This window comes from Triturus cristatus, chromosome 3_1 (genome assembly GCF_964204655.1).
Source record: "Triturus cristatus chromosome 3_1, aTriCri1.1, whole genome shotgun sequence".
Taxonomy (NCBI): Eukaryota; Metazoa; Chordata; class Amphibia; order Caudata; family Salamandridae; genus Triturus; species Triturus cristatus.
The window spans coordinates 286,662,045-286,690,037 of record NC_140583.1 but is presented as its reverse complement, the minus strand read 5'-3'; positions in this window follow the sequence as shown (position 1 = coordinate 286,690,037).

The following is a 27,993-nucleotide window of genomic DNA, read 5'->3' as shown; positions in this document are numbered from 1 at the left end:
ACGGATCTCAGATTTTAGACCACCATGACTATAGTTCAGATATTGTCCCTGGAATGTCAATGGACTGCGTGTGAGATCTAGAAGAGCGAGGATCTTGCAACATTTAAAAGACTCACCCGCCCAGGTCATTGTCCTCCAGGAAACACATCTCCTTAAGGAAGAGACCAATGGGAATTTTAAAAAACAATAAATGGGTGGATTTCTTTATCTGCACAAACCAGACTGCTAACATTAGAGGGGTTCTTATTCTCTTTAAAAAAACAAGCAAATGTTCAGATCTTACACCACTTAGAGGACCCATGTGGTAGATGGGTAATATTGAAAGTCATCTTAATGGGTTGTTTGCTCACTTTGGTTGGCTATGATGGCCCTAACCAAGATGACCCCTCCTTTCTTAAGACTATTTTTTCACATCTTTTGGATTTTCCAGATCCGGTTGTTATGGCTAGGGATTATTATATAGTTTTAAATCCAACTCTTGATAAATCTGTAAGCAGTAGAGCAGCCGTACCTTCCAAATCTAGGATATATTTACAGAACATGATTTCGCTGACTGGACTTTGCAATATTTGGAGAGAGAGATCAGGTCAGAAGCTGGGTGTCTCATGCTGCAACAATAAATACCGGCACAAATAAAGAATTAACTATATTCTGGTTAGCCATTCTTTAAGGGGCAACGTCAAAGATATAAAATATTTAGCGTCACATCTTTCAGACCATTCAGGCATATTATTAAATCTTGATTGGGGGCAGTCCCAGCAGCCTAGAGTTTGGTCGTTTCACCGAACGTTACTTCTTGAGGAGGAAGAGGAGATGGGCTTTTTAATGCGGGGGATTGAACATTATCTGAAGGCTAATGTAGGCTCAGCCAGGATCACCGTGGTATGGGACTCCCTCAAACATTTCTAAGGGGCCTAATTACCAGTCGAGTGAGCTTCAGAAACAAAAGGTATAGAGAGGAGATTGCATTTGTCGAGTCAGAAATAAAGGTAGTAGAGTTGGGACTTAATGGTCAGGATGAGCAGGGCAGGCAGCAAGAAGCTCTGGGTAAACTTGGTAAATTAAAGGAGCAGTTGGAGAGTATTCCTCAAACAAGGCACATGCGTAGATGGGAGGCGAGTAAGATCGCCCATTTTGAGCACGGGAAAGGGGCAGGAAAACTTCTGGCATGGATGGCGAAAACCAACAGGTTTCAGGGAAATTACCGCAGATAACGGGGAACCGACCTTATCCTCTAATGAAGAAATTGGCGAGGCCTTCTTTAACTTCTTTCAAGATCTATATCAAGAAGATTGTGGTGTGGATAAGTCTAAGGCTAAAGTTTGGCTGGATAGGACCACAGTGACATTTTGAGTCCTAAACAGCAGGAAGAACTAGAACAGGTCATCACACAGGAAAAAGTAAGGCAGGCTATAACTGGCTGGAAGAGAGGAAAAGCCGCAGGGTCCGATAGGCTTCCATCTGAACTGTATAGGTCCTTGGGTGAGGTAATAATTCTGGTCCTGACTCAAATATTCAATAAGATCTTATCAGACGGACTCAAGCCCCCAGAGTCTTGGAATGATGATACAGGTATTTTGATTCTGAAGCCGGGTAAAAATCCAGCGAACTGGGGGTCATATCGGCCTATTTCACTGTTGAATACAGATTATAAAATCTTCGCTATGATTCTGGCGACTAGGTTGGGGTCTGTGGTGGGGGATGTCCTTCACATCACCAGAAGAGGTTGGTTAAAGGCAAACATTTATCAGATCTTACCTACAGTTTTATCAGAGCTAGATATTGACACCACTTATTCACTCCCTCTCGCGACACTGACACTTGATGCTACCAAGGCTTTCGACAGGGTCAATTGGGTATACCTGTTGGAGGCCTTGGGGAAATTTAACTTAGCCAAGAAGTTCTGTCAGACCATTCGGCTGATATATCAAAATCAATCAGCCAGGCTGTTGGTCAATGGCAATCTGACCAAATCCTTCAAGATCACTAGGGGAACTAGGCAGGGCTGCCCCCTTTCCCCTCTCCTTTTTGATCTTTATATTGAGCCTTTTGCTCAGAGTCTCAGAGAAGATCCTACTATTACACCCTTTAAATATGGAGAGTGGGTGAGGAAGGAGGCTGTGTATGCAGATGACATCTTGGTTCTCTCCGCAAACTTGTCTGTCACCTTCCTGGCGGTGATCAGACTGGCACAGGAAGTTGGGCAGGTGTCGGGGTATGAGTTAAGCGCCAGGAAGATGGAGGTCAAGACCTGGAATCTTAAGGGGAGTCAGCTACAGACTAGCGCTAGTATGCGATATTTGGGTATTAGAATTGTCCAGGACATAAGTAAAATCTCAGAAGTTCATTTAGCACAAGTGTCAAGGGAATGTCAGAGACAGATGAAATCCTGGTCACATCTTCCTTTAACTATTCTCGGGAGGGTGAATTTGGTCAAAATGGTGCTTCTCCCTAAGATAACATTTCTCTTTAATTCAATTCTCCTACATTTTGAGAAATCAGCTATTGATACATTTCAGCAGGCCACAAACTCTTTTGTCTGGGTATATAGAACAACCAGAATAGCCTGGAAGAAGCTGAGGCGTAGGAGAGAGAAAGGTGGTCTTGCTTTTCCTGATCTACAATATTATGCCTGGGCCTTCCAGCTATCACACTTTCGGATGCTGTTAAAAAGGCCAGAAAATACTGGAAATGGATGTATGTTCTTGTCCATGTTAAGGGGAGCAGGACTATCTGAGGTGGGTTTTTTGTTTAAATTCGGCGAACCCAAATTCTTTAAGAAGGTCAGACTCAAAGTCCTCCAGGCAATGGTTAGATCATGGACCAGATTAAAATGTCTTGTTAGTCTTAACTATTTCTCAAGTCTAGCCCCACTCTGGGATTCACCGGATACACCTCAATGCTTGTGGGACAGACTAGCTTTACCTTTTAGAGAAGCGGGTTTGATGGCTTGGGGAGACCTGGTATACGAGGGTACACTTATCCCATGGGAACAACTCAGGGAAAAAGTGGGGGAGGGCCTTTCAAAGTTTAAGTACATTCAGCTACAGAGCTGGGTCCAAACACAACATAGCATGAAGAATCCCATTGATTGGGGTAATACCCTGGAACATCAGTTAGTAGCCAGGCTACCGGGGAAAAGGGAGGTATCTTGTTGGTATTGGTCTATAGAGGAGGCTGTGGATGGTGAATTCAAGCTTGCAGATGAACAATGGGGCGAACTCTTACCAAATGAACAGTGTGAGAAATTATGGCAGGATTCATTTAAGACTCTCTTTGATATAGTAAAACCTGGCTGGTTAAAGAGAAACCACCTCTTTACCATACATAGGGCCTATCTTTCTCCGCTAAGATTGAATACATTTGCGAGAGGGAGTCCGGGTAGTTGTGAGAAATGTGGGTTGGTTGCAGCCTCGAATGTACACATGTTTATGGTTTGTCCTGCAGTTTTTTCATATGGACTTGGCTTTGATAATTTTTGGCCTCACGGAACAGGTCACATGACCAGCTAGATCCTTCTTATTCTACGCTATTTTGTTAGCTAGAAGACAAATATGTAAGCGCTGGATTGAACCCTCCCCTCCTATGCATTCTGAGTGGCTGGCTTTGTTATTTGAAACATCTAAGTTCTACCTGTCTAGAGCCTGTCGCAGGAAAAACACAGCATTCGGGGACCTGCTGCTAAAATGGAGAAGAGTTTAAATTAAATGTGAGGCGCACCTGTGTTTTAATTATTCTGGGATCCTATGATTATGCCTCCTGGATACTCTTTGGACTATGTTGGGCACGCCCATATCCAGATCGCTAACGACGAAGTCCCTCCGGCTTTTGTGGGCCTAGATAAAGAGTTACCCCTCCCCCTTTATTGGGGTTAGAAACATCCAAGTTGGTCATAGTAGCTTCAGGTGGGCTTTGTGAGATTCCAATCAAAAACCTATCCTTCTCAGATCCATCGAGTAATGGTACAGACAACTTGTTTGTTAAGTGGGGCTTTGAGGCGTTGGAGGACAAACAAACAAAAACAAAAAAACCCACAAAAAAACAGGGGAAAAAAACCAATGCAGTCAGGTTGATAAACCCTTTCGGCATACCCATTTTCTGCATGTCTGTTAGGAAAAAAGGCCGCTTTTCCACGTCAAGCAGCATGGCCGCCGCCACAACTTCCTGTGCAATTCTGTGTATAACTGAGAAGAGCGTACAGACATTTAAAGCCGTTGACCTGCGCTGGGCGAACTCTGATTGCGCGGGCAATTTAATCCTATCTAATAGCAACACCAGCCTGAGTGCTAACATTTTGGCCAAGATATTATAATCTAGGTTCAACAAAGATAGTGGCCTATGCGACTCACAGAGTAGTGGCTCCTTACCCGGTTTGGGGAGCAATACAATCACAGCCTCAAGCAAAGTGGGTGGAAGTTCCTGTCATTACAGAGCCTCACTATACATCTCAAGCAAATATGGGGCTAAAGTTATTTTGTATGCCTTACAGAAGGCTCCAGTAAAACCACGCCCATGGCTCAGAGAAGCCCGGGGTACCGATGGATAGAGCGGTGCCTCACGTCCTGAGCAATGGCCAGGTGAGGTGATGTTCTTTACCCGCACACTACGGGTTCAATGACGTGCCGTGAAATGAAACAATTGGCGCGATAAGTTAAAATTTGACATTTTTCATTTGTATTGCACACGATAATCTTTTCACTTATTATGCAGTAGCTTATACTCGATAGGTCCTGCAGAAGGCTAGACACTCTTTAGGTCATTTATAGCTGAAACATGTAGACCTACCATCTAAAACTTGACAGTAGCAGTTTATTTTTTCAAAACCGCCTTTGCACTGTTTTTAACCCTGACACTAAGAGATACTTATTAAACAGATTTTTTTTCTTAATAGCCAGTTTTAAAACTACTCTTCTGTTCTTTTTGCACTGCGTCCATCACTGAATAGGACACCTTAGCTCATCATCTTTTGGAATTTAGTATAACCTAGGAGATTCTAAAAAACATCCTTGCGCTCCTCCCTCACAGTGTAGACCTCGGCTGTACTAGGGGTTACAGCCGGGAGGAGAACCCAGATGATGAAGCATTTCACCTTTTGGTGAGTGATGGGACTCCGTCTCCCTTATGGGTCTCCCATATGAGGGCTTCACTTAGGTGTGTTTAGACATTGATGAGCAGCGTTGGATGCAGCGTTGGATGCCGGTGAGCACCAAGTAATGCTATAGACCTCTAGACATATTATTGTGTATTTAAACTGACTGGGAAACCTCCACTGTCTCTCACAACCCTCCCTTTGCGGGACCTTGAGTGTCAATGTCACTGGTGAATGGTCTGAGAGTGCTCTCGGTAGGTTCTGGATCTCTCCAAACCAAGCAGCTAAATTAGGAAATACCAGACAGTAATCCAGTCGCGTCCAAGTATCGTGTTGTGTGGAGTAATGAGTGTATGCTGTATCTCTCGGCCGGCAGTGTCGCCACACATCTAAGAGTCCGAGTACCTCACTCAGATCTAATAAAGCACGCCAGACGGTAGGTGATGTGCTGTCTCGTGCTGGCTCAATTCAGAGATTAAAATCTCCACCCATGCAGAGATAATCCACATCTAGCTGCAAAAGCTGTGTGTGTAATTCCTGACAGAATCCAGAATCATCTACGTTAGGCGCGTATACACTTATGAATGCAATATGATTGCCCATGAGGTGTTCCACCACTACTGTGTACCGGTCTTTAGTGTCAAAGTGATTTCTGGAGGGTTGGAAGGGCAGGGGCTTATGGATAAGTATTGGCGTGCCCCTACCATATGAGCTATAGTTTGCAAAATATCTATGAGGGCCCTGTGTCCTTGCAAACTGGAATACTGTTGATTTGGGCAGGTGCGTTTCCTGAAGTAACTCAATCTCCACCTGATGCCTCTGCATGTAGCTGAGCACTTGTCTTCCCTTTCTAAAGTTATTTAATCCTCTAACATTCCAGGCGATTAATGTGAGGTCGGATATGGTGGACAGCCTACCCCCTGTGGTCATGCCTGTGGGTTAGATCCGGGTATGACTGTGCCTCTTTTTCAATAAGTAGCCTGCTGCCGTGAAAGATAAACATTAAAATGATGATATGCAATCTAAACAAAAATTCCCCCCATCTACTACCCACCCATCCCTGCATCCCCAACTGCAGGGAAATCCCATGCTGCCTAACATATCAAGTGTAGCATGACTTTACACATGTATAACAAAAACTTGCAAAGAATATCATACACTAAAAGAAAAGTCAACCAATCCAGCATGTTGGACACACGGGGTGAGCCAAATTGGACAGGATAAGTAACAAATGGTTCCTTTTAGCTCAACTGTAGGAAACCCAAAAATACAGAGCTTGGACTTCTTGTACTATTTGGGCCCAAATAATTATTGGGCTATTGGCAACATTTTAAATTGTAATAAGAGGCCCAACAAGTGTGAAATAATCCAGAACGAACAATATTAAATTGCAACTCTGTGATACGGGCAACACTACAATAAAATCCATAGAGATGTTTGCCCAGGGTCAACAAGGAGTAGGCAGTGCTATAAGTGCCCGGCTGGCCTTAGATCTGCACTCTTGGCTTGAGCACTAACCCCACAGTTTTTGATATAATGTATGATATTCTTCTGTACTAACAGCCCCCTAAAGTCATGTCTAGCTAAATCTAAAGTTTGTATGATTCCCAAATGCATGCTGCACAGGACTCACAAGTCCAGGCAAGGATAGATTTCTGCAGGATCTTTGTGGGAGGTAAACGTTGAAATAGCAAAACCCATTTCACCATTCTATGGCCTGCATATATTGGTAACCAGTCCTCTCTAGTAATCAGGGCTTGTGCCTTCTGAACCTTTCAAATACACTCTTCTGCACAAGGGCCACCAGGTTGTTGTATCAGAATTGTAGCACGTAACTCTTCCTCTAGTCCTTCTTCCACTGGTTTTGGACAGAATAAGCTATCTGCTTTCCCATGCCTCTTCCTTGGATGATAAGAGATAATGAAACCTGGAGAAGAAGAGTATCATCTGGCATGCCTAGGACTACTGCACCTCAGATGTTTGACAAACCACAGATTCTTGTGGTCAGTCCAGACTGACTTAATGCTTCTCCCCTTCTAAACAATGATGCCATTGACCAATAGCCTCCTTTAATGCCAATAATTCTCTATCTTAGATGTTTTAGTTTCATTCTTCGCGCAGAGGGTGTCCCATAGAAACAGGCTGTAGAATGTAATTGTTCTGTCTGTCTCTGGATGTCATTATCACAGAAAGACTCTAATGGTGTAGTCTCTACTATGACTGGTAATTTAATATCAGGATGCCAAAGTATGGGTGCCATGTGAACACACTTGTTGAAATGCTTCTTGTTCGTGACCCTATTGGAATTTGACCCCTGCATTTTTGTGAGATGAGTGATGGGCAATATAACCTTTGAGAGATTGAGAATGAATTGTAATAGACGTTGGCAAATCCCCCAAATTCTTGAATTCCTTTCACACAATGATGCCTTCAGCTTCATCTTGCGGGGATCCTTCTGGATTTCTTGTTCCGTTATAACTAAGGCTAACACTACATGCATAAAAAAGACCGGTACATCATTGATTATTCACAAAATGGCTGATTAATCCACAACAGATTGTAAAGGGTTTCCATCAAATTAGACTCAATGATCAGTCATATCATTTGGCCAAACCCATGTGCAAATGAAGCTGGTCCCCTGATCAGTGGGACACTCAGCTCCGCACCTTATTGTTGTATCAGGATTTGATCCACCAAATACACAAACTGTCCATAATGACTGATCTTTTAATGGTAAAGATAGAAAAAATAGTGCAACGAACAAAGAAGTGATTTAAAATAGGATGGAATGTCCTCCTTTTAAATACTTTATTCTGCGGACTGGACACACCTCCTAATTAAAAAATAGAACAGTGCAAAAGAAGACAGTGACAATTATCTGTCTACATAAGGGCCAACATGTTTCTGCCTAACGGGTATTGAATCCCTTGGCATTCGTCAGGGCCTCTGTTCGTATAATAGTTGCACTCCTAATAGTGAAATATAGAATTCACCACCATCACCAAGAACAAATTAAAGTAAAAATGGTTCGGAACGGTACATCCTGTAAGAACCATGAACATTAGCCCTCCGATTCACAATGGTTACTGTGAATTCTGTGAAGGAAAACGTTATATAATTAGTACGGTGTATCGGTCTCATATGCATGATATGTCACCAAACCAACCAATAATGTATGTCAAAAACATTTTTTTAAAGTTTTTATGCTTACCCTTTGTGGTAGGGCAATAGACCTCACCTGGACACTGCTCAGGTACTAGGAGGCCCCGCACTACAAAGATATAGGGAAAACAAAAGAATGTGGCACAGTAATGTAAACAACTTTTTTTGCCGCTTTATACCCTGCCTATAATCATTCCTGTAACCAAATACCCTATATCTAGAGGCAAAACATGTGAGGTAGGTAAACACCCCAAACTCAGTGTACTCAGCCTCAAAATGACCCAGGAACTCGACTAAGACACCAAACTTAAAGGGAGATTAAAAATCCTTTTTATGCTCATTCAGGAGTTTTTTCTGCTTACTAAACTACAAAAACCTGTAATAAGCTGAAATTTGCAACATAGTGTTGCTAAAAATATTCTAAAAATGTTCTGTGATAGCTGCTCACCTTTCCGTCGGTACCTCAAGCTCCCATCTGAGACTTGGGGGAGGCACTGATCTGTAGGAGATGCTAGTATAAGTAGTCGTTTGATAGTGAAGTATCCCTCCACCTTTAAGAAGTATACTAGATAGAGGCGATCTTATCATATGTCCCTTCAGTAGGTATGTGCTGGTAGCAAGGACACTATTGTCAAACATTTATTGTAAAATAAACCTTATTGGTCTTTATTTTCATAAGAAAACTAAAGGCACTATTTTACGCTCGAAATCTCGCGAGATCTCGCGAGAGGAAGTACTCAGAACTACCATATGATGTCATATCGGCCATCTTTGTAGTTCCTAACACAATTCCAATGTAAAACAGAGACGATCTTATCATATGTCCCTTCAGTAGGTATGTGCTGGTAGCAAGGACACTATTGTCAAACATTTATTGTAAAATAAACCTTATTGGTCTTTATTTTCATAAGAAAACTAAAGGCACTATTTTACGCTCGAAATCTCGCGAGATCTCGCGAGAGGAAGTACTCAGAACTACCATATGATGTCATATCGGCCATCTTTGTAGTTCATAACACAATTCCAATGTTGTATTCAATGGGCCGCAAAGTCCGCACCAGGATGTTAGAACACAAGAGTTCTTTTCGTTGTAAGAAAAACAACACTAAACTCACGAGACATTTCTTGGAGTGTGCACATTTAGAAACGGACTTTCAATGGACTGTCCTTGAGAAGCCATATATACCCAGTCACATAAGTGATGTGTCGAGTTACCTTTTCAGAAAAGAGCAAAAATGGATTTACAAACTTAGGACAGATACAGGAGGATTAAATGATGATATTCCTTGGACCTCCCTGTAGCCTTGGCACTAGTGAGCAATAACTGGGATATACTGACTGTAATAGGGTGTTTCTACACAAACATGTTGTACATATTGACTCATTACTTTGCTCACTTTCTTCTCATAATGTCATAAATAGGTTTGATTATGGGAGTTTTCTGATACACACTGGAGGGTGACATATAGCTATGCACAGCCACTAGGACGGTTCCCACTTTTTAAGATTTTGGAGCTTCTGCATAGTTATGCCCATTGAATACAACATTGGAATTGTGTTATGAACTACAAAGATGGCCGATATGACATCATATGGTAGTTCTGAGTACTTCCTCTCGCGAGATCTCGCGAGATTTCGAGCGTAAAATAGTGCCTTTAGTTTTCTTATGAAAATAAAGACCAATAAGGTTTATTTTACAATTTTTACTTTAATTTGTTCTTGGTGATGGTGGTGAATTCTATATTTCACTATTAGGAGTGCAACTATTATACGAACAGAGGCCCTGACGAATGCCAAGGGATTCAATACCCGTTAGGCAGAAACATGTTGGCCCTTATGTAGACAGATAATTGTCACTGTCTTCTTTTGCACTGTTCTATTTTTTAATTAGGAGGTGTGTCCAGTCCGCAGAATAAAGTATTTAAAAGGAGGACATTCCATCCTATTTTAAATCACTTCTTTGTTCGTTGCACTATTTTTTCTATCTTTACCATTAAAAGATCAGTCATTATGGACAGTTTGTGTATTTGGTGGATCAAATCCTGATACAACAATAAGGTGCGGAGCTGAGTGATCAGGGGACCAGCTTCATTTGCACATGGGTTTGGCCAAATGATATGACTGATCATTGAGTCTAATTTGATGGAAACCCTTTACAATCTGTTGTGGATTAATCAGCCATTTTGTGAATAATCAATGATGTACCGGTCTTTTTTATGCATGTAGTGTTAGCCTTTTCTTTCTTCATCTTTATTAATACGTTATGTATGTGCGTTAAAGATATTTTGAGATCTTGTTGACTCAGTATCGATAGTGTAGCCTCTCTAATCTGGCTGTTAGACCCCCTGTATTTCGTGTGTTATACATTCAGTTGGTGCTGGGGATAAAATCAGGTGTGGATCTTTAAATTATATATCCCTTGGACCCCATTTTAAATGGTCTGTTTACTCCGTTATAACTAAGCCCAGGAAACTGACTTGCTACTTCTCAAATTTCCACTTTTTCAGTTTGGTATACTGCGGAGACAATTCTTTGTTGATGTGTCTCTAATATTCTTCCACTGAATCAGAGAAAATTAAGATATCATCAAGATAGGTCACAATATATTGATCAAAGATGTCTCTGAAGATATTATTTACCAAGTGTTGGAATGTAGCTGAGGGATTACATAGATCAAAGAGCATGGCCAAATACTCAAATGGGCATACTTGGTGTTAAAGGTTGATCTATTCAGCTCACTTCCTTCTCTAATCCGTATCCGATTGTATGCCATACGCAAGTCCAGATCGATAACAATCTTGGGAGACTTGAATTGGTCTATCAAGACGGAGATGAGGGAAACAGAATATCAGTTGCAAACCATGATGTTGTTGAGTTCACAATAGTCTGGGTACAGTCTCTATGTCCCATCTTGATTTTGGAATGAAAAAGATTGGGGCACCAGCTGAAGAGGTCAAGTGTCTGATTAATCCTTTCTTAATGTTTTTATCAAGATATTTCTTAAGGACTTTGTCTTCCTTGATGGTCAAAGAGTAAATCATTTTATGAGTAATCACTGCCCCTAGAATTAAATCAATAGGACAATCATAGTGGCAGTGAGTCAGATTGAATTTTATCGAACATTGAAGATTTTTTTTGTCTGCAGTCCCTCGCCTGGAAAACACAAATCCTACCAGTTTTGAGATGAAAATTCAATAATACGCATCTTCCAATTAATAGTAGGATTATGAATTCTCAACTTCGAAGTTTCCAACACAATGGGAAATGATGGGGCATCAATTAAATGAAAAGACTCTGCATGTCCTACATATGTAATCATTCAGAGAGGTAAAGTAATTTGTGAAATGTCTTCAGAAGTTGAGTGTTTCCCATCTATTCCTTGGATGGGTTCTGCGCTTGTCTTAGTCTGTACCAGCATTTTTGCCATCCTCTGGAATTCATAGTCCATAAAACAACTATGGGGGAGGGGTTGGAACTCATGGAGTTCTACTCTGTGGAATTCTGCAGAGTAATCAGAAACTCTGAGATTCTGCGGAATTCCACCCGCAGCAGAATGCAGCCCAGTCCAAGGTGAGAAGTTTTTAGTGTGGACAGTAGGAAGAGCAGCACTTGTATTTGACAAGCAGGATTGCCATTTGCATTAAATTAAACGTGTATGGTGAACAGAATGTGTACTGGGACACAGCTAATGCCTCAGTTGGCCCCTCTCAAGTAGGCCTGTGCAACACTTTGTAAAGTTCACACTCAGGACATGCCTCCCTCGTTTATGCCATTGTCAACACATATTTAGGTGTAAGATGGCATATCTGACTTTGAGCAAGCAGACTTGAGTGAGGAGTGGGCTAACGAGTTGTACAGCAAAAAAGCCACAAACTCTTACACTGGCACATAATGCCCATCAGCGCGGTGTCTTCCTGGGGAGGCACATTTGGCACCTGATGCTCAGGTTTCGGCTCTGCGCCGTGGCATTATGCTCTCTGTCTATAGATATCGCATGAAAACCTCGAAGGAGAGTGACGAGAACTACTGGGCGATGTGTGACATCAACCCTTCCATAAGCTGTACTAAGGTTCTCACATCCAAGGAAATGCACATGCTTCCTCCCTCATTCGTCAATTCATTCCGCAGGGTAAAGCTAGGGCAAGTGGAATTATACGACATGAGTGGAACCAAATTATATGGCAGGGTTGACTGAATTATGCATCAATAAAAGGCAGATTAAGTTATCCATGACTCTGCTCGAGCCAAGCACGGCATGGCTATGTGGTACACTGAGCGGATCTAGATGATTTGGAAACCTCATCTCCCTTCCACAGTCCCACCAAAACCTCTACCAATGCTCCTACCTGCCGGCTCCACACTTCAACCACCTACTCATGTGGGTCCGTCCCCTAGGATGCTGTCAGCGGGTTGGGCTCTTGCTGCTGACAGTATCACGATACTGTAGGGCATGGAAGGCGCAGGGTCAATCTGTTATGGCTCTGGTCTTCAGAGATAATGGGAAACAGAGGGGAGCAGGGCATCTTCCGGTCCTCAAAAGGGGAAGGTGTGCAACCTGCTCTGGTTATCAACGTTTACCTTCCTTCCCCTCAACGCGCGCTCTGTAAAGCCTCACCCTCCAGTATTTACAGATGCTAGGACTTAGGTTCAAAGAACGTCCCTCGCCTCTTAATAAAAGCCCAACCCACACAAAGACAGTGACTGACTTCAAACAAAGTTCAAACCTCAAATCACAACTTGCGATTTGAATTCAATGCACTTTAACTGCTTTGAGATCTGAGCGCGCCAGTAAACTCCGCCCTGCCGGTGGTAGGCGAGGCTGTTGCCAAACATAAGTGTCAAAACTCTGCAAACTCCGCTAACAGAGCAGAGTTAACCACATCTCTAAAAAAAAAAAAAAGATGGTACACAGTCAATCAAAGCCAAAAAGGCGCATTGCCCATTGGGTATTGTAACTTGAACTCGTAATTAGTAATGAGCTGTTCAAGATGCAAACTCGTTTTATGCTGAAAGGCCTTTCCATTGTTTGCAAGCTAAGGACAGGCCCAGTAGTATTTCTGCAACTAGAGACAATTTCTGACTTAATGTCTGGATTTATCATAATGTAGAACATACCAAGCTCTGGCCAGTGTCAAAATCTTTCTCATAACCCCTCTGCTATACAATTTATACAAGGTATTTCTAGTTTTGTCCTGACAAGGGATAACATCATAATGATTGTGAACCCTGATTGGATTTTTATAGCTCTTCTTCTCATGTAATTCATTCATTTGCCATCTCCTCCACATCCATCTAGGACATCAAAAAATTGTTAGCCAAATTGAAACCTACAAATCCTCACACAATCCTGCATGTTGTGGTTTCTATGCAAGATCTCTTGTCTATTTACACCTTCCTTCTGTGCTAATACTAGTTATGCCACTTAAGTCTGGCAGAGTAAATTCCTTAGCTAAAAAGCTCATCCTACAGGACAGATTGTAATAAATCAATTATTGGAAATAGTAGTTTCTTTTCAACTGTAGGATCATCTGAATAAACTAATTATTCTTGACATCAACTATTTGGTGTTTTATCCCCTCTGTGGTATGGAATCTGTCTTTCGGGTTCTCATGACTGAAAGGGGCGTAGGAGCGAAATCTATTGATATTGCTCCTGTTGTTATATTGAGCCTACTTTTATACCGTGGATCATGCCATCTTTATATATTGTCTAGAACTGCTGGCGCCACCATGAATTATTTTTCTTTCATCTTATTGAAGAAGATTGATACTTTCCCTCACCCACCCTTGCCCATCTCTCTACTATTTCTTATGGTGTAGTATAAGGTCCCCTCCTTCATTCTGCAATTATGATTACATTCTCCCTCTGGTTTATATTAGATAACATAAACTATAATTTCAATCCTGGGCTGCGGCTATTCAACTATTGGTTGGCTGGAAATTGGCAATTTTCCAACCTGATCATATGCTTGGGATGCATTGAAGTTTCATCAGAACACATCAAATGCTAATGTTATCTCCCTAAGCACCAATAAAGAATTTGGTGAAGGTAATGATCTTCACCATGCCACCACTGTTTTACCCATGAAGTTAAGATGGGGCCCAACTTAAAAAAAAAAACAATCTTGGAAAAAATCGAGGTTTGCAATGAGTCTTCAAGTTGACTGCGTGGAGAAGAAGTTTCTCTTAGGTGACTAAAGCAATTTCCACATGTCATCTCCTTGAAATTATATTTAACTGTCTGTTCCTGATCTCCAGTTGAGACAACAAACAACCTCACAGTATCTTGTGGGGTGTTTTGTCTTATATTAGAGAGAGAATCATTGACTACAACGGGAGACATTTTTCATTACAGGGTCCTTTTAAACTCTCTTTACAATGGGTGTCTACCATGTACAGATATAAGATATAAGGTTATGGAATACATTTGGTGACATGTTACATGCAGCTATCAGAGTTCAGATCTGTGAAAATCCTCTTTGGGCTCCTCTTGCAATAGACACCATGTGTCACTATGCCTACAAACCTTATACTCTGAGATGAATCTGCACTGGCCCCTTATGAATTTTGATTGGCTTTTATAAGAATGCCTCTCCTAAATCTCCCAATTTGCTTCATACGCCAATCTGTGGGTAGGTCGTGGGATAGATCTCAGAACATGGGTTTCAGGATTTCCAGTATTGGGCAGGGCTGTGGGTATTCTGGAGATCTGCCCCAGGCTGCAGAAAATGGAAGCAGGTCCTCCGGTGGCAGCCGTGAGTCTGATCTAAGGACAGTGTGTGCCCCAAACTGCAGGTTTGCTTCCTCTGCAGATCACAGGATTGTCTGAGGACTTGGCTTTGTGGAATCCCCATGGTCACTTGGCCATCAAGGCAGGTGACTTAACATATATGCAGAAGGAGAACTGACTGCCTACTCCACCTTGAATGCTGGATTCATGTGGCCCAATGACTTACCCAGAACCTAAAATGTTAGGTTGCAGACCCCAGTAAAGGAACCCATTTGTGTTCAAGAGTTTCCAATTAGATGCATTTGCACCCTAGGAATTGTAGGCCTTTTGCTGTAGGACACTCCTTCAGGACAGAAGATGAGTAAGGTCTGAGTCTTTGTCAGTGTAGATATTACCAAAAGACTTATGTTGTTCAAACTAGTATTTGGTTCTCACAGCATACTTATTACAGGCTTCTTAATCTAGCCGCTGTATGCAACCAGCTCTTCCAGCATTCTATACCCCAGTAAAACAGTGGTTCTATAGTTGTTTCTAATACTCCTTAAATGAAATGACTACATTTAAATGAAACAATCTGCTCCCTCTTCTTTTGTCAGCTGGCAAGACAGTAAGACCCCTACAGTGCTTCTGAAGACATGATGGGGACCATGAGAGACACACAGTTATCAGATCATACAAGAGACTTGCTTTACCTTGAGCTGACCTTCAATAGAAAAGAATGCCCAAGAAGTGCACTTCAATATGCCTTTTGCTGCCTCATCATTGGGAATCGGAGGCCATCATTAACATCTAATTGTTCTTCAGACTAACAGATACCCACGACCACCCATACTCATCAGTTGTGAACATATCTGCATCACTGTCCCTTTAAAACATTGCCACTTCATCTACTCCTCCTTGACCACAGCATCTGTACTCTGATTTCAAGAAATGCTTCTCAATTCACCAAAGACCCATAAAGTGTACATCAATAAAGCCTGACTCCGGGGAACATCGGAGAGCAATCCAGAGGTACAGGCAAAAAAGGAGGACAGAAAGACCTGGGTATGGAAGACACAAGGTCAGAGGGAGTCTTACAGCTGAGCAACATTGGACCAGGTAATATCTGACACAAAATAGGTAGGTAGCACACAAGAGCATCATTCACAGTTTAAAATAGTGACAAACCTCCTCTCCCTCCCCTGGAAACAATAGACCAGGGTGACATGTTCACAGTAGAACCTGGAAAAGGAACAATACAACGCAGATAAATGATTCATGAAGATTGCACTAGAAAGAGTCTTTGTGGTTGTGAGGGCACAAAAGTCATTCCCTTGAGTGACAATACTGGGATAACTAGCACAGGTTATGCAGAGAACCCTTAAGTTCTGAATCCTCAATGAGAACTATCACGCAAAGACAACCTTCTAGACACAGCATCAGTGGTGGCTGCTGTGACATAAAGTGGGGAGGCATAAAGTGGTGAGGCAGTGCAGGGGGAAGCGGGAGGCAGGGTGGGGGGAATAAAAACAAATGGCACTTACCTGCCAGCCGCTGCCTCAGTGTTCTTCTGCACCTCTCCTCTCGACTCCCGGCAGTCGATGCAAGGCTCCCAGGCCCCTATACCAATCACAGCATTGCTCTCATCCTGGTAATGCAAGAGAACAGCGCCGTGATTGGCCTGAGTGGGCTAGTTTAATGCTCAGATAGGGCCGGGAACCTCTGTTGGTTCTGCACCCGTTTGTAAAGCTCAGGTTGGAGAGATCTAAGTGCACATGACGGTTTGACCGTCCTAAGAAAGGTGACCAAACCGTCATGCACACTTGCAGCAGTGCCACCACTCCCCCCTCCTTTTGCAGATGCTGTCTATCGGCATAGCCCTCTCCGCCCTGCCCATCACTCGGCTCAGTGTGGAAAAATAAAATGACAATAAACTGTGTTATTATCGTTTCACTGGTGAGAGCAGTGGTGCGACGCTCCTCCGCCTTAACGGAGAAGCCGCCGCCGCACAGCAAGTACATGGGTTAGGATAGATGGACTCAAGAATTAACCTTTCTCGCTGAACACTGCTGGGCGGATAACTCATACCTTCCAAATCACCCTTCCTCGTCACTGTGGTTTGGGAACAAAATCCACCAATGGAGAACCTCCAATAGCTGAACCACAACCTCAAATAAATGTCTGTAGAAAGCGCCATGAGGCCAAGTAATTTGAAATCGCTGTGCTATGCAAAGACAATGTAAGATACAGTCCCTACCTTTAATTCTAGTGGCACCTGTTTGCCATATGACAAAATCACTCTGATTTGGTTGGAATTATCTTTTGAGGTCAGTATGATGGATACAGGAGGCAGAAAACGTGAAATGTGAAATCAGAGGAATTTAAAAGCTTATTTTATTCCAGTTTGGGTTGACTTTCCTGACCTGTCCTATTTAAAAGCAACAAGAGATGACATCTTTTATACTACTAGGGATGTGATTCACAGTGTCTATTTTGTTACAGTGCGTAAGAGATGACATCTCTCATAACACCAGAGACATAACTCACAAAACCAATTTATTTATGGCGAGCCAGCGATTCTACATCTTGTACCAAAGGAGACATGGCTATTGCTTATTTACTCATAGTAATGCTGAGTTTTCACATCATATACCATCAGAGGCGGAGATCATATATCACAATCTCCCCACAATGAGTTTGACATTCGATTTCTTATTTGAATAGACAAAATTACTGAGCCCTGTGGACCAATTGTGAGCTACAGTGAGGAAGAGGTGCCCCATCATGCAACATTATCAACATTGTTCGCATCAATGAATAACCCATAATGAAAGCAAGGTAACATGCCATGAGTGTATTATGCAGGATCCGCATAACGTGAACTAGCTGAAAGGCAGCAGAGCACTAAACAGGGTCGAAGGCAGACACACAATCAGAGTGAATTTGGAAGGGGGGTGATAGGTTCTCAGAAGGGAAGTGAACTGGTATTTTTTAAAGAGGAGTAACTTTAGATCTCTCTTAAATTGAAGGAGTGTAGGGGTGGTCCTAATGATACAGGATGCCGTCAAGCATAGATGACACTATTGTACAAATTGTCTAGGCTGAACTCACTGACTGCTTTGTAGACGGTGCCTCGCCAAGTGTTCTTAGGGAAGGGAGAAAGCACATAAACTCTGCTGTGGTTCGGCAAGGAGATGGCTCCAGAAAGAAAGATCTCTACTTTGACTTCTGCAGAAGAGACTTCAACTTAGACGGCCTCCATTTGCAATAATCTTCGACAACTTGCATTTCAAAATCTTGTGAGAACCCCTCATTGCTGCCCATCTGGACTGGATATTGACAGACAAGAGGGCATAATTTTGAGTGCTTTGCGTCATGCTTGCACCACGCAACGTGGTACATGCACAACGCAAACCTCTCAGTCACATTTATGAAGCCACGTAAAGCCACTTTGTGTGTCCTTGAATGGCTTTACAAATAAGGAGTAATGCAATGGAGCACAAATCGCTGCGTTGCCTTACTCTGCGCAAGAGAGGCGTTCCATGGGCGTTGCGGTTGGTTTTCCCATGCAACTCCCCTGGTTTGTGATGCATTCCCAGATTAATAAGGACATGTAAACCTGGGAATGCATCAGAATCTTACGCCTCCTCAGGTGAGGAGTAATGAGGAGAAATATCTTTATTGCAGAACGCAATGAAAGTGGAAAACACCTCTATGGATTGTTTTTATGCAGGAAGGTGCCCCTTCCTGCACACAAAAATCCTGCCTGTAACGCAGGCACCCGTGCATCATGGTGCAAGGGTGCCTGCGTTGGCGCTAGGCTGCTGAAATGGCACCAGCGAAGTGGGAAGGACAGGAATACACTGTATTGGATAAATATGGTGCATTCATGCACTTTCCCTCGGAAGCAGGGCAGCGCAGCAAGGTGACTTGCTGTGCTGCCCTGCACCACAATTCCAGTAAGAATGCCCCAAAGTCACTTTTTGTCTTCATGAATATAGTCGAAGGAGGTGGGCTAATGGATAAGACCATCGGTCAGATATCTCAACGCATATCTTGAACACACTCCTATGCTGCCCAAAAGCTGTCAGCATTCAGTAGTTGTCAGTCCGGGTCTCAGTAATGCAACTGGGTGGGAACAGATAATCCTCTGATTATTAAAGTAAAGGCTAAGGGCCATCCTCATGACCCAGTTTGCGTCACTCTTGCAACACACAACATGGTGCAAGAGCGATGCAAATCGCAAGTCATATTTTTGAAGCCATGCAAAGCCACTTTGCGTGGCACTGAGTGGCTCCAAAGATTGGGAGCAATGGATTGCAGTGCAAATCCCTGTTTTTTCATTACTCTGCCCTGGGTAGTTCCATGGGCATTGCATTGGTGCTACCACACAACTCCTATGGTTTGTGACACATTCCCAGATTTACAAGACCTTGTAAACCTGGGAATGCATTTAAAAGACACTCCTCCCCAGGATTGGCATAACAAGGAGAAATATCTTTTTGTCTTCTTGTTTTTTCCTCTTTCTAGGTGAGCTGTAGCAGCACACTTAGTAAGAGGAAAAAGCCTCTCAGGACTGTTTTCGGGCAGGTAGGTGCCCCTTATTGCTCAAAAACAATCCTTGCACTACAATTCAAGGGTGCCTGCATTGGCGTTATGGTGCCAAAATGGTGCCAGCACAAGGGAAAAGGACAGGAATGTGCCATACTGTATACATAAAGCAGGTTCCTGCCTTTCCTCTGTGATGCAAGATGGCTTGCTGCACTGCCCTGCACCACAAAACTCATAAAAGCGCCCCTAAATCTGCAGAAGAGTCCTCAGGGGTCTTATCTCTGCTGTAGGGATAGTGTTAAGGAGGAATTTCTGCAAGGGGATTCTCCTCCGATTAAGATTGTTTTTTAATGAACTGGAGGACTTTCCAGTACTAGCCGACTTTAAATCAGGCTGCTATACTTCAGTGAGTGCTAAAAGGCACGTGGCAGAAATGAGAAACCGCAGCATCTCATTACTCGGCGGGTTAAATGTGCCACGCGGATCTGTCTCGCGCATGGCTCTCTTCATTAAACGGGAATAATCCATTATTAAAGCAGGGTTGACGCGGCGAAGCTGAATTTAGACATCACTCAGAGGAGGAGGGAGAGGTGGCGGGCTCTTTCCTTTAATTATACTAATTTTCACGCTTTTTTGTTCTAACTCATGGCGACATAACAACCACAAGGTGCAAAAGAAGAGAGCAGTGAGAGTATTAGAATCAGGCAGATGGAGAGAATGATGAGAGAGAGAGGAGAGAATATAGGGTGAAAAGAGAAACAGACAACAATCAAGTGCAAAAGGAGAAAAACTAAGAACAGAAATGAAAGAAGCAGGGACTATCCTTATTTTGTTAGGCTAAAGGATTTTTTCATAGTGGGGAGGATGTGGCCTAACGGCTAGGGCAGTCGATCTCAGATCTGGAGAACCGGTTTGAGTCTTGGCAATGACGCTCAACATCCTGTGATTCTGGGCAAATCACTTAATCTCCCCATGCCTAACAAAAATGAATGTGTCCTTGTGTAACTGGTGCTCATGTAAAGCGCTCTGATACCTGATGCCTCCGGGTCACGTTCACGCTATATAAAACTCAGAAGAAAACAAATTGTGCCCTCAAGATACTAGGCCAGAAGAGTCAAGGAACCAGTTTGAGGTGGCAGTGGGATAAGATAATATGGCATAACAAAAATGCATTATCACCCTTACTGCCGTAATCGGGGACTCCACTCCCCAGCTGTCTTTGCGGCAGGAGCCGCGTGAGCACACCGACACGCCAGGAGGCACTACAAAACCTGCTCAGGGCTCTCGCAGGGAATAACTGTCTAATAATGGGTAAAATGAAGCTTGAAGCAAATCCCATAGCCAGCGGAAAGTCAACATCTAACAGAGTATCAATTACTAATTACTTAAAGAGTTCTATGGCTGGATTAACAATGAAATTGCACATGCAGAGGAGCGTCTTGCTGCCACCAAATCTGCTTTAAACAGGGCTCTGAAAGAAACTAGAGAAGATATAATGCCAAGTAAGACTGATCCAAGTAAAGCAGATAACATCAGGGGATCTACATCAGTAAGTTTAGAACCTGCTAAAGAAGGCCCATGTGTCTCGAATATGCAGTTGGAGATATCTGTTTTAACAAACAAATCTGAATCGGTTTCCCCTCCTGCTAAAAAATGTACGCAACAACAGCCTTCAAAGACTGACTCTATACCCCCAATACAGTTGATGACATCGAAAAAGAAGAGCGGGAAAAAGCAGTCTATTGAACAACGGAAAACAGGGGAGGTACTAACGACCAGCGATATCCCAGGACTTGACACCCTCTTTAAAAAACTTCATGGGAAAATCGACAGCATCGAAAGGAGATTAATGCTGGAAATTAAATTAATTAAAACAGATGTTAGTAATATAGTAAAATGAATCACAGACTTGACGTCCTCCAATGAACACTCGAATACGGAGGCTAACCATGTACAGCCTACTATGCAATTCAATCAGCATAATCGAGATACTGTAACCCAACCAGAAATTGTAACAAATGGAATAAATTATGGTAGTGAACATGACACAAAACATCATGAGCCTCTAAAGAACCCATTACATCTACCTCCACAGGCCACACCCTATATTATTGTTCTAAAAAGTGTTCCAAAGTTGCTGGATGAATCCGTGGAGTCATGAGAGACGCTAAAGAATAGGACTGTCCACTGGTTTACAACTAACTCTAACTGTGGTATAAAGCTTCTTTATTGGAACATTATTATGATCAGACGAGTGCACTGGGTTGGTGGCTCAAATAAATACTGTGTAGGGGATTGCATTGTAGTAAACTTTCGTAGACCAGGCGTTATAGGGGCTCTCTAAGACCTCTTTGCCAATTGAAATGCCAGAGTACCCAGCAACGACAATGAAATCATTACCGCTGTTCCATTGTTGTTTTTAATAATCCAGTTCATGATCAATTACTTTTTAACAGTAAGAAATTTCTTTGTTCTAATGTGCATATGTCGGTACCCGAATCGAACAGGTTTTTACCCTTAAGAGGCTGTAATGAGCTTGATTGACTGTCAGAGGAGTATGAGCAGTCAATAGACACTGATTATGTTTCCACACCCACTAGTTCCATCAATAACCTTTCTCAATCTACACTGTATGGAAGATTGATTAGCAAATCTTGGAATGTGGCGGGAATAAGAAATAAACTAAATAATAGAGAATGGCTAATAGAGTTAGAAAACTACTCATTGATCCTCCTACAAGAAACCTGGCAAACTGAGCCATTTTATATTGATGGTTTTAAAACCATCTCAACTGAGGCTATCCCCTCAAGGGCGGGGCGAGCCAAAGGAGGCTTGGTAGCTCTGGTTTCGGTCACATCACAGCTAATTCTAAAAAATGCATATATTAACTCAATTTGTTTTCTGGTTCTTTGTTTTCACACATAGGGAAACAATGCATAATAGTTATTATTTTCTATAATAATATCTTCAATAGCACCAATTACAAGGTAGTTGCGATGTTAGAGGAGGAACTAGACGAATTCTTAAAAGGTACTAGGGGAGATTAGATATTAATTTGGGCAGGCGACTTCAAATGCGAAAGATGCAAAATCTTAAATGGGGAATACTGTGGTTATGGGGACAACCAGGGTACCCCCTGCACCCATTTCCCTCATAACATCTATGGTGACTCAATTAATAGTCTAATGTATAACCATAATTTAGAAATCCTGGAGCCACTTGGGTAAAAGGGTGAAATCGCAGTTCGAACTTTTGTTGGAGCTCGCTCCTCATCTAATATTGATCATATCCTGATCTCAAGAAATGGTAAGAGTATAGTTGAGAATACTAGGATACATGTATGTTCAGTGATCACCACCCACTAGTTCTGGTGTTGAAGTTAATCCTGACCACCCGGAAGAATTGAGCATGGTGCCCAATATTAGATCTCTTGGAGAAAATGGCACCACCATAAAATGGTCGGGTGTAAATCCCCTAGTATTTATGGAAAACTCAAAGTCAAGGTGATATTGTTGACTGCCTGATGGAATCTTCCACTGATTTACAGGCCATCATGGCTTTTTGTAACATAGCGGGTACCATTTCTGAAGACCTAAATCTAAAAAACTAGAAACAATCTTATTGCCAGCCAAGATGGTTTGATAAAAAGTGTACTAAACTGAACCAGGAATTGAAAAAAACTTTAAAAAATACTCTTAGGGACAGGGAACTGGTAAGCACCCTGAGAAAGGCATATAAACAGCCTAAATACTAGAAAGCAGAAATCAGGGAATCAGCATGGGATAAGCTGGTACAGGCGGCAGAAACACGAGACAACACACTATTCTGGAAGACTTTAGATCATCCTTTCTTTAAAGACGAGCTAGCCACCAAGATTGAGACTATTGTACCACCTGAAGATTGGCTATCGCATTTTGATTAAAACAATCTATTACCAATGACAGTGAAGGGTTTCTGCAGTGCGCACTAAGTCGTGAATTCCCCAACAAAAATTTCTTAGGTGCTCGACTTCCAATGGTTCACTGTCATACAACCATGAAGTCCATAAACATCAAATATTGTGAGGAAGGAACACCACAAAAAAGTCCATGAACTCTAGTCTTCTGTATTCTAAATGTCTTTATTTATCACAAACGTGGTTTCTTCAGTTGATGATGATTCAATAATTCACAAAATATTGGTCTTCCAAATACATTTAACAAAGCTTTATCAACCTCTTAGCCCTTGTTCAGCCAACGCGTTTCGTCCTACCCTTAGGACTTCCTCAGGGCTGTAAATAGTACAAAAGAAACAGAAAAACAACTTTTTACAAAATAATATGGACAATACAAAAACCAAAAAAGATTTTTCTTTTTCAAATACATGAATTCACTCTATTCTCACTTGATTTTACTATATCACAACAACGTTTGTTGAACCCATAATTTATATTGCACTAGGCAACACCTATTGACTATACATCTTCTACTTCCTAATTCACTTGAAGCTTTTCAACCTCAAACAATTTTTAATATCAAACCTCAGATTTACTGATTCAGAGTTCAAGAGGACGCACATATGCCAATTTTACAGACAATTCTTAGTCTCTATGAGTCCAGAAATTATTACCCCCAGCTTTTTCTTGTTGCATCCACGTTTCTTCAACTATTGGATCCATCTTCCCACCAGTGTTATCTATATACAAGTTAGACAGCAAAATTTGTATGTTGAACTTCTCTCTCTCCATGACTTCCCCATGCAACCACAGCCCTAGGTGATCTATCCTCACCAAAAACTATCATGGATATCGATACGATATGTGAAAAACAGTCCTTGTCTCAGAAATTATAACCAATCTATAGAAAACAAAAATATCAATCATTCTCCACCTATTTTTTACTTTTTTAAATAATAATTTTTTAAAAATTTTTTTAAAACACAAGACAGTCATCATGAATTAAGAACAACGTACCTTTCTCAACGTAAGTTAAATGCCTCTAATAAAAGGCAAAATTCATCCAAAATGCCTACAACTTCCGAATATAATCGCGGCTAAAACAATAAAAAAATGCCACATATTAGGCTTTCATATAATGCCATATAATATCCTCTAACGTCTGCCCAATATCTCTTATGACAACAATAACATCCTTTCACGCAACTCACCAAGAGTGTTATATCTCAAAGACCTTCTCTTCTGCCCGGGGCTCAATAAATCCCTTCGGTGCAGTTCATGCCCGAAGTACTGTCGTAAAAAGCCTCCATTAACTAATCAACGCTGGTGTTGGAAAACGATTTTTAACCAATGGAATTACTCCATTCTAAACCCTGGTTATCATAAATCAATTCCCTCTCTGGTCCGTTCACCACCATTGACCAAACAACGCTAGTGTTGAAAAGCGATTTTTAACCAATGGAATCACTCCATTCTAAACCCTAATTAGCATAAATCAGTTCCCTCTCTGGTCCGTCAACCGAATACTGCATAAGATTGCATATCCCTGAATAAAAAGCTAATATGCTAGATCGCTCCAATCCAATTAGAAAAATTCTAACTCTAATGTTTATTCTTTGCTGATTGTTCTAATCAGAACTATTACCCTTTTTCCAATCCAGTTCGGTTGAGCCCTCCTCAAGGATCAAACTCACCACCCTGCCAATTCATTATGTCATCATCCATTATATTACGCTATAAACGATCCTCTCTTAAAACCCAAGCAATCGTGTCAAAGAATCCTCAACCAAAATCCTTGCCTATACAAAAAACAATTCTACAACTTTTCGAAAAATCTTATTTAATCTCTGAAAAATTCTCCGAAAAAAGGAGGGGGTTTTTATGGTTCTTAATTATTAAACCAGTTTTCCTGGATGATTCCAGATTAAAAATTCTATTCGGCGTCCTCAAGACTTGAGCTCACTACCTTCACCATAGATCTTGTTTCTGTTCTCACTGTTCCTATTGAGCTATCAACTTTCCTAGATCAATCCACTAATATACGCATCTCATGTACTATCCTATGCGCAATTCAACCATGCCACCTTCTTCCAACCAAAATTCCAGCAATTCAACTTTTACTCATAAAAACGGGTTTTTACTCCCTCAAATTAAAAAATAATGTAGCTCATGATCACTATTCAAACCCGAGCTTACTGCTCTGCACCGGCTGATCCATCTCGTCTCCTGCTGTCTTAAATATAGCTCTATGTCGCCTCCCCTTGAACTCTGTGTGATTCTTTGCAACCCATGAAACCTGAAAGACAACATTTCATTATGCTCTAAAAACATGTGTTGATAAATCGGGGATTTCATGTCCTTGTTTACAATCGACCTCCTATGTTCCTGTATACGTAATTTAAGTACACGCTTAGTGCTCCCAATGTATATCTTTGAGTAGTTGCATACTATAACATACACAACCGCTATACTATTGCAATTAACAAACTCATTTATACGCCATGATCTCACTGTATTGTACTGGAATGATCGTGTCCGGTTCAGACCTAAATCACAAATGCTGCAATGATTGCATGTATAGAAACTTTTCGGAGGCATGGGTAGCCAATTGTTTTCTCCTTTGTTCTCCAATTTTTCAACATAATTCTTGGTAATCATACTACCTATGTTCAGGCAGTTTCTATATAAAATCATCAGTTTCTCCGAGATCACCCCTACTAAACCTGGCACTCCTTTAAGCAAATCCCAATTCTTATTTAAAATCTTGTAAATCTGACTCTTTTCATTGCTAAAGGTTGATATGAATGCCAATCTTTCCTTTGAACTTGACCTCTTGGTTGTTACCAACGTTCTCACCCTAGAAATCCCCTCCATTTTCCTCCTGGCAGTAGCTAAACTCTGTTTCGAGTAACCTCTATTCCTTAACAGGTCTTGTAAATCGGTCAGCCCTGTCACAAAGTCTTTATCCTGACTGCAGTTCCGTCTCACTCTCATAATTTCACCATATGGAATCCCCTCAATAACTGATCTGGGATGAGCACTGTCTGCCCTCAAAATAGAATTAGAAGCTGTGTCCTTTCTAAACAATTTACTTTGAATCCTATTGTCTTGTACAAATAATTCTACGTCCAAATATGAGATTCTATTGCAATGATGACATGCAGCAAATTTGACATTAAAATCATTCTGATTCAAGTAACCTACATACTCTTCCAATTCAATTACAGTCCCTCTCCAAATTACCAACACGTCATCAATAAATCTGCCCCAAAAAACAATCAGATCAATCCATTTGGCAGCACCTCTGGCCCAGGCGTGCTCCCTCTCATACCAACCCATAAAAAGGTTTGCATAAGAGGGAGCAAACCTGGATCCCATCGCTGTCCCTCTCAACTGGTGGTACCACTCGCCTCCTAATAGGAACAAATTATTGGTCAAGATCAGTTCACACAATAATCATCTTTGAGTGATCAAGATGACTTGCACTACTCTGGTTTAAAAAATGCTGTAATGCCTGTTTACCCCTATCATTCTTGATGCACGTATACAAACCTACAACATCTAGGGTTGCAAACAGAAGATTATCTTTCCATACTACATCCTGTAGTTTATTCACACTGTCCATCGTGTCCCTGATGAACGAGGGCAAATTTAAAACCAATGGTTTCAAAAATAAGTCCACAAATTCCGAAATATGTTCGGTTATGCTCCCTATACTGGAGACTATTGGTCTTCCTGGAGGTTTCTCTAAAGATTTATGCACCTTTGGCAATACATAAACGAAATGATAGGTTGGATGAGTTATATTCAAGTATTTATATTCCTGTTCATCCAGTAGCCCTACCTCTTTCCATGAATATAATTTCTCAGATATCAACCTGCTAGCTTCAGGGATGGGATTCTGAGTTAGTTTCCTGTAACACTCTTTGTCCTCTAACTGTCCCCTGATCTCAGCAACGTAGTCACGCTTGTTCATTACAACAACGTTACCGCCCTTATCCGCTTTACGGATTATTATATTCATGTCATTCTTCAAACTCAAGATAGCTGTCCTCTCCTCTTTAGTCAAATTATTCTTGGGCCTCCACCTTGATTTGTTCTTATGTCTAGTCTCTTCGAGTTTATGAAACTCCTCTAATGCTCTTGCTACAAAAACATCAATAGCTGCATACTGTGGACCTTGCGGTATGAATTTAGATGCCGGCCGCAGGCCACTAGTACAGTCATAGTCGACAGGAATATCTAATAGAGCCGCTACCTCATTCAAGCTTAAATCATCTCCTTCTGTTATCGATAATAACAATTGCATATCCGTTAAACTTCCTATGGACACATCGGATACCTTGTTAACCACATTAAGATTCTTAGACTGTTCAATTGATGAAAAAAAACTTTTTAATTTTAACCTTCTTGAAAATTTCTACAAGTCAATGTCCAAATCTGTTAAATTACCATGATAATCCAGACAGAACATGAGGCCTTTCTGCAACACCATTATTTCATGTTCATTCAACTTTCTCTCTGAGAGATTTAAAACTTTTAAATTCTC